This window comes from Macaca thibetana, chromosome X (assembly GCF_024542745.1).
Source record: "Macaca thibetana thibetana isolate TM-01 chromosome X, ASM2454274v1, whole genome shotgun sequence".
NCBI lineage: Eukaryota > Metazoa > Chordata > Mammalia > Primates > Cercopithecidae > Macaca > Macaca thibetana.
In genome coordinates, this window is record NC_065598.1 from 118614827 (window position 1) to 118625381 (window position 10555).

Genomic DNA, 10555 nt, shown 5'->3' on the forward strand with positions numbered 1-10555 from the left:
TATACAAAAATGGTGCAGGAGAAAAAAGAGGGTCATTGGCACATATTAATAGCCACTTACACACTGGCATGAATCACTGAACCCAGGCCATCTGGCTTCAGAGACTAGGCTCTTAAACGCTGTACACTGTTTCTCATGAATTCATTCATTCAACAAAAAATGAGCACCCATTATGTGCCAGACATAGTTCTAGATGCTGGGAACGTAACAGAGAATAAAGCAAATTCCCTGCTTTCTCCGAGCTTCTGTTCTAGTGGAGGAGATAGGCAAGAACCTAATAAACAAATACTGTAAAGAAAACTGAAGTAGGAAAAGGCATAGAGGGTGACAAGGTTTTTCAGATTTATGCAACATTTCAAAATCCTTTTGAATTTACTCATTATTCCAGACACAACGTCCATACAGGGTTCAATCAGCTTCAAGTAGGCTCAATGTGACACTGTCTTGCCACAGATGCACCTGAGGCTCTTGCTTCCTGCCCCGAGGCTTCTCTGATTTCTGCTACTGATGTCTTCAAACAATAATTTCTGAACAAAGGGCCCTTCATTTTCATTTTGCACTGTGCCCCACAATTTACATAGCTGCTCCTGCATCAGAGATGGTGAGCTGATGGAGAAATGCTTCCCTCTTTTTTTTCTTTTTTAAGACAAGGTCTCACTCTGCCACCCAGGCTGGAGTGCAGTGGCACAATCTTGGCTCACTGCAGTTCCAACTTCTCTGAGGCTATTTGGTGTGCACCTGTACTCCCTACTACTTGAGAAATTGAGGTGGGAAGGTTGATTGAGATGCCCGGCAAATTTTTGTATTTTTTGTAGAGACAAGGCTTCACCATTTTGCCCAGGCTGGTCTCAAACTCCTGGGCTCAAGTGATCCTCCCACCTTGGCTTCCCAAAGTGCTGGAATTACAGGCATGAGCCACCAGGCCTGGCCTGCTTCACCCTTTCAAATCACCAGAAAGTATACAGATGCTCATGTCATAAGTTGTCTGAGATGTCCAGCAGGATTAAGAAAACAGTTGCCCATAACTGTGGTCAACTCTATAACTCATCTTTATATTGGCTTTATCTTCCTTGTTTCACCTCCCTTGTTCTTCATACATGCTTCCAGAGATGACGTTCCCAAATAAATGACCTGCACAAAAGTTGTTACCAACTCTTAAGCAGAGACCTTTAGATGGTGGATGATTTATGTAGATACCTAGAGGAAGATAATTGCAGTCAGTGGGAATACTAAGTGCAAAGCCCTTAAGGTAAAGCATATCTGGTATGTTTGAGGAGCAGTGAAGAAGTCACTGTGGCTGGAGTGCAGTGACAAATAATAGGTGAGTGTATGAAGATGTAATAGGTGACAAATAATAGGTGAGTGTATGAAGATGTAATAGGTGACAAATAATAGGTGAGTGTATGAAGATGTAATAGGTGACAAATAATAGGTGAGAGTAAGAGATGAAGTCAGTGAGGTCATGGATGGGCTTATAGCTCACCATAAGAATAGTGGCTTTTACTCTGATAGAAATGGAAACCTGTTGGGGGATACAAACAGAAAAGTGATATGATCTAACTTAAGCTTTGAAAGGGTCATCTGGCTGCTGTGTTGATTGTAGAAGACAAGCATAGGAGCAAGGAGAACATTTAGAACACTATTGAAATAGTCCAGGCAAGAGAGAAGATGGTGGCTTGAATCAGAGTGGTAGCAGTAGAGGTGGTAAGAAGAGATCAGATTCTGAATGTATTTTGAAGCAGTGCCAAAAGATTTGCTGATAAATTGGATGAAGGCTGTAAGAGAAAAAGGGGAGATGAAGATATCTACAAGGTCCTAGGCTGAGTAATTAAAAGGATGAAATTGCCCATTAACTGAAATACAGAAGATTGCAAGAGGATCAAGTTTTCTGGGAGTATCAAGAGTTTGGACTTTAGATACAATAAATTTTAGATGCCTAGTAAGCAACAAAATGGAGATGTCAAATAGGAGCATGACTACATAAGTTTGAAGCTCAGGAAAAGACATGGCTTAGAGACATAACAGAAAGCAGGTCCCTGAGGGAATGGAAGACACAACAGTGGTGATGGTCCAGATAGAAAACAGGATAATCTGGAGAACAGACAAGAGTGCCCAGAGAAGGAGAGCAACAGGATTCATGGTTCCAGGTAAATCTCTCTATGTCTATTTTCCTTCTTTCCCTTGCCCCCCAAAAAATGACTAATGAGTAAATTAAAGTAGCCAGCTAAAGAAAGAGGCGTCAGTACCACAGAGGTAGCCATTCACTCTGTATACACTTGCAGTCAACCTTATAAAAGGTCACATCTGGTATCTGAGACTCTCTGATATGAGGATAGCCAATTATGGCAGGCCTATGTAAATAAGCCAAATCAGCTTTCTTGGAAAGAGCACAGCACTGCAAGACACATGCACTGGGCTATCGCAACCCATAGATGAGCTATTACCCATGAGCAGCATCCATTTTTGCCCACTAACCTTGATACTTCTTCACAACCCCACCCCACCCCCCGCCAACAAGAAAATTTGCTAACAAAGCATTGAAGAATGTACCAAATACTGCACAGGAGAGATGGAGAAAATACATTTACATCACGAACAACTTCATCAATCCCCATTTGACATATTTCCAGTTCTCAGTTTCTCTCTCCAACCATCCCACCAATGAGATATTTTTTCCTTCACCTACCTCTGCCTAGCCTCACTAAACTTCCCTACTCCTGGCCCTCTCATTCCTGCTCCAACTTAACTCCAGCTTCTCCAAACTTGTAACTCAGTTCATTTTAAGAACAAAGAACCATGAAAAGAAAAAAAGGATCATCTGGTTACCATGATCCCTTGGGTGTATTATATAGGGGGAGAGCATGTTCTCTTTTGCACTAAGGGCTGACGGCATGTCAAAAAATACAGTCTCTAATGTCCAGTATCCAACTGATATGTAAATGAATCATTGTAACTCAGTGCCATAAGTGGTATGATAGAAGTAAGCATAAGTACTATGAGACCATAAAGGAGGGTCACCTAATCCAGATTGAAGGGATAGTAGCCAGGGAAGTCATTTCAATTTTTTCTGAGCACCTACTACATGCCAAACTCTGTACCAAACACTAGTGGTATCAAAATAAATCCTACACAGCCTTTGCCTCCAAAAAAGGCATTACTATTTGATGCCCTTTCTTTTCTGGTGCCCTATGCAGGTTCTTAATCTGCCTATGGGGTGTCTGTCTTCTGCCTCCTGAGGCTGTCCTCTATTTCTGCGCTCAGTTTCTCCATCTTTCCATTGGAGGAATCTGACCAGAGTTTGGCAGAAGCAGGATCACAACCTGGGGTTTTGGTTCTTACTATATGGGACTTAGAATGTCTTAGAAGCTGGGAAGTGTTGTTTCAAACACTTTGTTCTCGTTGCTAATTTATCAACCTAAATGTTTAGTAGAAATAGGAGGCCAGCAGCATCGTACAGGCCTCTAGACAATTATGGAGTTGGCTGGCTCATGCCTGTAATCCCAGCACTTTGGGAGGCCAAGGCAGGTGGATCACCTGCGGTCAGGAGTTCAAAACCAGCCTGGCCAACATGGCGAAACCCTGTCTCTACTAAAAATACAAAAATTAACCGGGCATGGTGGGGCACACCTGTAATCCTAGCTACTCAGGAGGCTGAGGCACGAGAATCACTTGAACCCAAGAGGCAGAGGTTGCAATGAGCTGAGATCACATCACTGCACTCTAGCGTGGTCCACAGAGTGAAAAATCTGTCTCAAAAGAAAAATAAGAGAGAGAGAGAGAGAATTCCAAAGTTGATTTCCCTGTTTATTTTTTCCTGCCCCAGTCTCTACAGTCATTGCTGAGACCAAAGAAGTCTTATCTTCATTGCATTTCCTTGGAACCACAGTGACATTCAGTGGCCACAGGAGGTTGAAAAGAAGTGTCAGAGAAAGCACTTGTCTGTGTGCTACAAGATGGAGTAAGGTGACTTTCCCAGCAATTTTCTCATTTGAACTGCCATGATCTGACCAGCTCCTGTTGTTACTGATGAAAATTTAGCATAGGGCTAATAAGCTACAGGCTGGACCCAGCAAAAGACAACTGCCTAACACAGACTATTTGTCTTGACTCACTTGCCTTTATAGACAAAAGAATAAACCCAAAAAAACACTTTAATAGTAATTTTTCATCTTGCTTCCTAGATAATGCTTTCTTAATACAAAAGAATTGGGAATAAAAATCTGGAAAACACAAAATGCTAAAATCATCCAACTCCACCATCCAGAAATAACCCTCATTAATATGTTTATTTCCTTCCTGTCTCTCTCTGAATAATAAACTGTTTATTACTCAACACACAGTGATTTGGTGTCTGCTTTTTGCACTTAGTGATATACCATGAACAGTTTCTTATGTTATTCTTTTATATCATTATTTTAAACAGTCAAATAGTATCCCAACATATGGATGAACGGTAATTCACTTATGGATATATCATAATTAGTTAACCAAGTCCATATTAAGAAATTCAGATGGTTTTTAAATTTTCAACACTATAAAATATTATAGGAGTTTATATATATATATGTGTGTGTGTGTATGTATATGTATGTGTATATATGTGTATATATATGTGTGTGTGTGTATGTGTGTGTGTATATGTGTGTGTGTGTATATATATATATATATCTTGTATCTGATTATTTCCTTAGGATCATTTCCTGCAATTGTAACAACTAGGTTAAAGAACACACACATTTAAGACTTTTGGAATATGTTGGTCATGCACGGTGGCTCACGCCTGTAATCCCAGCACTTTGGGAGGCCAAGGCGAACAGATCACTTGAAGCCGGGAGTTCGGGACCAGCCTGGTCAACATGGCAAAACCCTGTCTGTACTAAAAATACAAAAATTAGCCTGGAGTGGTGGAGCACACCTGTAATCCCAGCTACTCGGGAGGCTGAGGCATGAGAATCTCTTAAACCTGGGAGGCAGAAGTTGCAGTGAGCTGAGATCGTACCATTGCACTCCAGCCTAGACGACAGAGCATGATTCTGTGTCAAAAAAAAAAAAAAAAAAAAATTCTGGAGTTGATTTCCCTATTTATTTTTTCCTGCCCCAGTCTTTACAGTCATTGCTGAGACCAAAGAAGTCTTATCTTCATTGCATTTCCTTGAAACCACAGTGACATTAAGTGGCCACAGGAGTTTGAAAACAAGTGTCAGAGAAAGCACTTGTCTTTATGCCGCAAGATGTGCAGCAACTTACAAGAGTGAGACCCTGTCTCAAAAAAGAAAAAGACTTTTGGAATGTTATCCTTCAGAAATATTATTATACTAATTTATTCCCCCAACATATAAATGTTAACATATGTATATAACTTTCATATACTCCAAAGTGTTTATTTCCTCATATCCAGGTCAACATAGTGTATTATCATTACTTTTATTATTTATCAATGATAGGCAAAAAATAGAAAAATTTTTAAATGGCATGATGTTGTTTAATCGTATTTTTTATTATCACTGAATCCGAACTGCTTCCATTTTTTCCATTGGCTATTTGTATTTGATCCTTTGTAAATTGCCTGTCCTCACATTTTGCCCATTTTTTTTTCTATTGGAATGTTTACCTTTATTCTTTATTGATTTGTAAAAATTATTCATTCCTTTGTCATATGATACACATTTTGTCAACATGTGATTGTCATTCTAGTTCTTTGATTACAGGTATGTGCCACCACACCAACTAGTTTTTGTATTTTTAGTAGAGACAGGGTGTCCTTGCAGGAAGAGCATTGTAAAATGTGGCACCAAGGACAGAAACCATAAAAGAAAACATAGATTTAAATATATTAAAAGAATGCAATCACATCATTCACAGCAACATGGATGGACCTGCAGGCCATTATCCTAAGTGAAATCACTCAGAAACAGAAAATCAAATACCATATGCTCTCATTTATAAATGGGAGGTAAACAATGGGTACACATGGAATAGAGGGGTGGAGCAATATGGCGGAATAGAAAGCTCCACTGACTATCTCCCCTGTAAGGATACCAAGTTAACAACTATCTACACAGAAAAAACACCTTCAGACTGGGTGTGGCGGCTCACGCCTGTAATCCCAAAACTTTGGGAGGCCGAGACAGGCAGATCACTTGAGGATAGGAGTTAGAGACAAGCCTGGCCCATATGGCAAAACCCTGTCTCTTCAAAAAATGCAAAAATTAGCTGGGTGTGGTGGCACATGTCTGTAATCCCAGCTACTTGGGAGGCTGAGGCACGAGGATCACTTGAACCCAGGAGGCAGAGGTTGAAGTTAGCTGAGACTGCATCACTGCACTCCAGCCTGGGCAACAAAGCGAGACTCTGTCTCAAAAAAAAAAAAAAAAAAAAAAAAAGAAGAAGAAGAAGAAGGAGAAGGAACAGGAGCAGGAGGAGGAGGAGGAGGAGGAGGAGAGGAGGAGGAGGAAACAAACACCTTGATAAAAATAAAAAATCAGGTGAGCACTCACAGTACCTGGTTTTAACTTCATATCACTGAAAGAGGCACTGAAGAGATGGAAAAAAACAGCAGCAATCCCATCATCAAATAGAAGTGGTATATATGTGATCAGGCTCAAGCAGGTCCTGAAAGCACAAGTAAGTTACATGAGGAAGTGGCTCAAATGCCAATGATCTCCACTCCTGCCACCCTGCCTTCTCTTCCCCAGCCTGCACTGATGGCCTCATGGGGAGTTCCCTATGATCAGTTGACAGAGGAAGAGAAGACTACGGCCTGGTTCACAGATGGTTCTACACGATATGCAGGCACCACCCGAAAGTGGACAGCTGCAGCACAACATCCCTGAAGGACACCAGTGAAGGGAAATCTCCCGAGTGGACAGAACTTTGAGCAGTGCAGTTGGTTGTGCACTTTGCATGGAAGGAGAAATGGCCAAATGTGCGATTTTATACTGACTTATGGGCTGTAGCCAATGGTTTGGCTGGATGGTCAGGGACTTGGAAGAAGCATGATTGGAAAATCAGTGACAAAGAAATTTGGGGAAGAGGTCTGTGGATGGACCTCTCTGAGTGGTCAAAAACTGTGAAGATATTTGTATCCTATGTGAATGCTCACCAAAGTGTGACCTCAGCAGATGAGGATTTTAATAATCAAGTGGATAGGATGACCCATTCTGTGGACACCACTCAGCCTCTTTCCCCAGCCACCCCTGTCATCGGCTAATGGGCCCATGAACAAAGTGGCCATAGTGGCGGGGATGGAGGTTACGCATGGGCTCAGCAACATGGACTTCCACTCACCAAGGCTGACCTGGTTACGGCCACCGCTGAGTGCCCAATTTGCCAGCAGCAAAGACCAACACTGAGCCCTCAATATGGCACCATTCCTCAGGGTGGTCAGCCAGCTACCTGGTGGCTGGTTGATTATATTGGACTTCTTCCATCATGGAAAGGGCAGAGGTTTGTCCTCACTGGAATAGACACTTACTCCGCATATGGGTTTGCCTATCCTATATGCAATGCTTCTGCCGAGACTACCATCCGTGGACTCAGAGAATGCCTTACCCACCGTCATGGTATTCCACACAGCATTGCCTCTGACCAAGGCACTCACTGCATGACTAAAGAAGTGCGGCAGTGGTCTCATGCTCATGGAATTCATTGGTCTTACCATGTTTCCCATCATCCTGAAGCAGCTGAACTGATAGAATGGTGGAATGGCCTTTGGAAGTCACTATTACAATGCCAACTAGGTGATAATACTTTGCAGGAATGAGGCAAAGTTCTCCAGAAGGTCGTGTATGCTCTGAATCACCATCCAATATATGGTACTGTTTCTCCCATAGCCAGGATTCATAGGTCCAGGAATCAAGTGGTAGAAGTGGCACCACTCACCATCACCCCTAGTGATCCACTAGCAAAATTTTTGCTCCCTTTTCCCATGGCATTACATTCTGCTTGCCTAGAGGTCTTAGTTCCAAAAGGAGGAACACTGCCACCAGGAGACACAACAACAATTCCATTAAACTGGAAGTTAAGATTGTCACCCAGACACTTTGGGCTCCTCCTACCTTTAAGTCAAAAGGCTAAGAAGGGGGTTACAGTGTTGGCTGGGGTGATTCACCTGGACTATCAAGATGAAATCAGCCTACTACTCCACATAGGAGGTAAGGAAGAGTATGTATGGAATACAGGAGATCCATTAGGGTGTCTCTTAGTATTCCATGCCCTGTGATTAAGGTCAATGGGAAACTACAACAGCCCAATCCAGGCAAGAATACAAATGACCCAGACCCTTCAGGAATGAAGGTTTGAGTCACTCCACCGGGAAAAAAAAATCCACGACCTGCTGAGGTGCTTGTTAAAGGCAAGGGAAATACAGAATGAGTGGCAGAAGAAGGTAGTCATCAATACCAGCAATGACCACGTGACCAGCTGCAGAAACGAGAACTGTAATTGTTGTATTTCCTCCTTCTTTTGTTAAAAACATGTTTGTGCATGTATACACTTGTACTAAGAAAATATCTTCATTTTATTTCCTTTCTCCTTTATCATGTGACATAAGATTTATCAACTTCACATCAGCATTTAAGTATTGTTAACTTTATGTAATAGTATTTGGGTTGGGGATTGGTGTGTTTCCAGTTGTACAAAGGATAGTTGTATTATGTTAGGCATAATTATGACCTTATTATTGTATTTATTTGAAGATTAGGTACAATCTCAGGAGATGTATATGGGTTCAAGTTGACAAGAGGTGGTTAATACTGAGTGTCAACTTGATTGGACTGAAGGATACAAAGTATTGATCCTGGATGCCTCTGTGAGGGTTTTGCCAAAGGAGATTAATATTTGATCAGTGGGCTGGGAAAGGCAGACCCACCCTTAATCTGGGCGGGCACAATCTAATCAGCTGCCAGCACAGCTAGAATATAAGCAGGCAGAAAAATGTGAAAAGAGAGACCGGCCTAGCCTCCCAGCCTACATCTTTCTCCCATGCTGGATGCTTCTTGCCCTCTAACATCAGACTCCAAGTTCTTCAGTTTTGGAACTTGCACTGGCTCTCCTTGCTCCTCAGCCTGAAGATGGCCTATTGTGGGACCTTGTGATCATGTGGGTTAATACTTAAACTCATATATATATGTGTGTGTATGTGTGTGTGTGTGTGTGTGTGTGTGCACGTGTGTGTATACATATGAGATATATATATATGAGTTATATATACATACTCCTATGTGGAGTAGTAGGCTGATTTCATCTTGATATATATATATAAACTCATATATATATATATTCATTCCATTAGTTCTGTCCCTCTAGAGAACCCTGACTAACACACTAATGAAGTCCACAGCTCCTATTAAGAGGCATTTTCCAGATAGCTATGCTCCTCATATTCTGGTAACCACTCATATTAGGTTGCTGCAAAAGTAATTGCGGTTTTTGTCATTAAAAATAATGGCTTTTAATGATAAAAGTAGCTTCCTCTACTTGCCTATTTGGACATAAGACGCAATAACTTCTCCACTGCTGCTAGCCCTAAAGTCCTTGTACTATTCTTTGCTGATTTCTCTAAACATTCCCATACCTTTATTAAACTCTTCTCAACCTACTCAGATTGTGCCAACTATTTCTAGCTGGAATCTTTACTGATACATACACATTTAGATGGACATTATGTCTTTAAAGATGTGGGCTTGCACTGTGGCCCTGCTAGAGATAATGATTCTAAACCCAGGTACAACAATGTCTTCCCCCTCTCTCCCTTAAATGAACTAACAGTGTTATCTCAAACCCCAAAGTATATCAAAGTCTTCTAAAAAAGAAACTAAAAATAAAAACAAAATCAAGAAGCAAGTATGAAAGAGTTTTCAAAAAGTGTTAAGCAGAGTCCAAAAATTTTTCATCAGAAAAAATACACAGTATTGCAGAGTTAACAAAAAGCAATATTTTTTAGTCAATCCCTACTATCTCAAAAAGCAAAAGGGTAAAGATCTGTTAAACTTGCTGTACCCAGGAGATCTTACACCTAACTGAGAAAGTCACAGATGATCACAACATAGTCATCCCTAACCCTATTTCTCCCCTACCCACTCTACTGCTGCAGAAAATAAAAGACCTTAGCCAGTTCCTATTTTAGAACTGCAGATGGATAAAGAACAGACACAAAATGAAAAATGTATTTTTTCAGAATTAGCATCATCATGAGGTTTCACTGTACTTTCAAATTCAGATGATACCAGGTGGCAGGTCCAGTGCAAGGGGGATCTTGAGAACCTTCACTGACAAATATGGTAGGGCAATATCTTGGTTTCAGCTGGACTTTGGTTTGAATGTGTCCCCTAAAGTTCATATGTTAGAAACTTAATCCCCAATATAACAGTGTTGGGAGGTGGGGCCTAATAAGTGGGTAGAGCCCTCATGAATGGATTAATGTCAATATCAGAGGAATGGGTTAGTTATTGCAAGAGTAGGCTTATTATAAAAGCAAGTTCAGCCCCCTTTACTCTCTTGCCCTTCTGACTTCCACCATGGGATGATGTAGCATGAAGGCCCTCACCAGATGCAG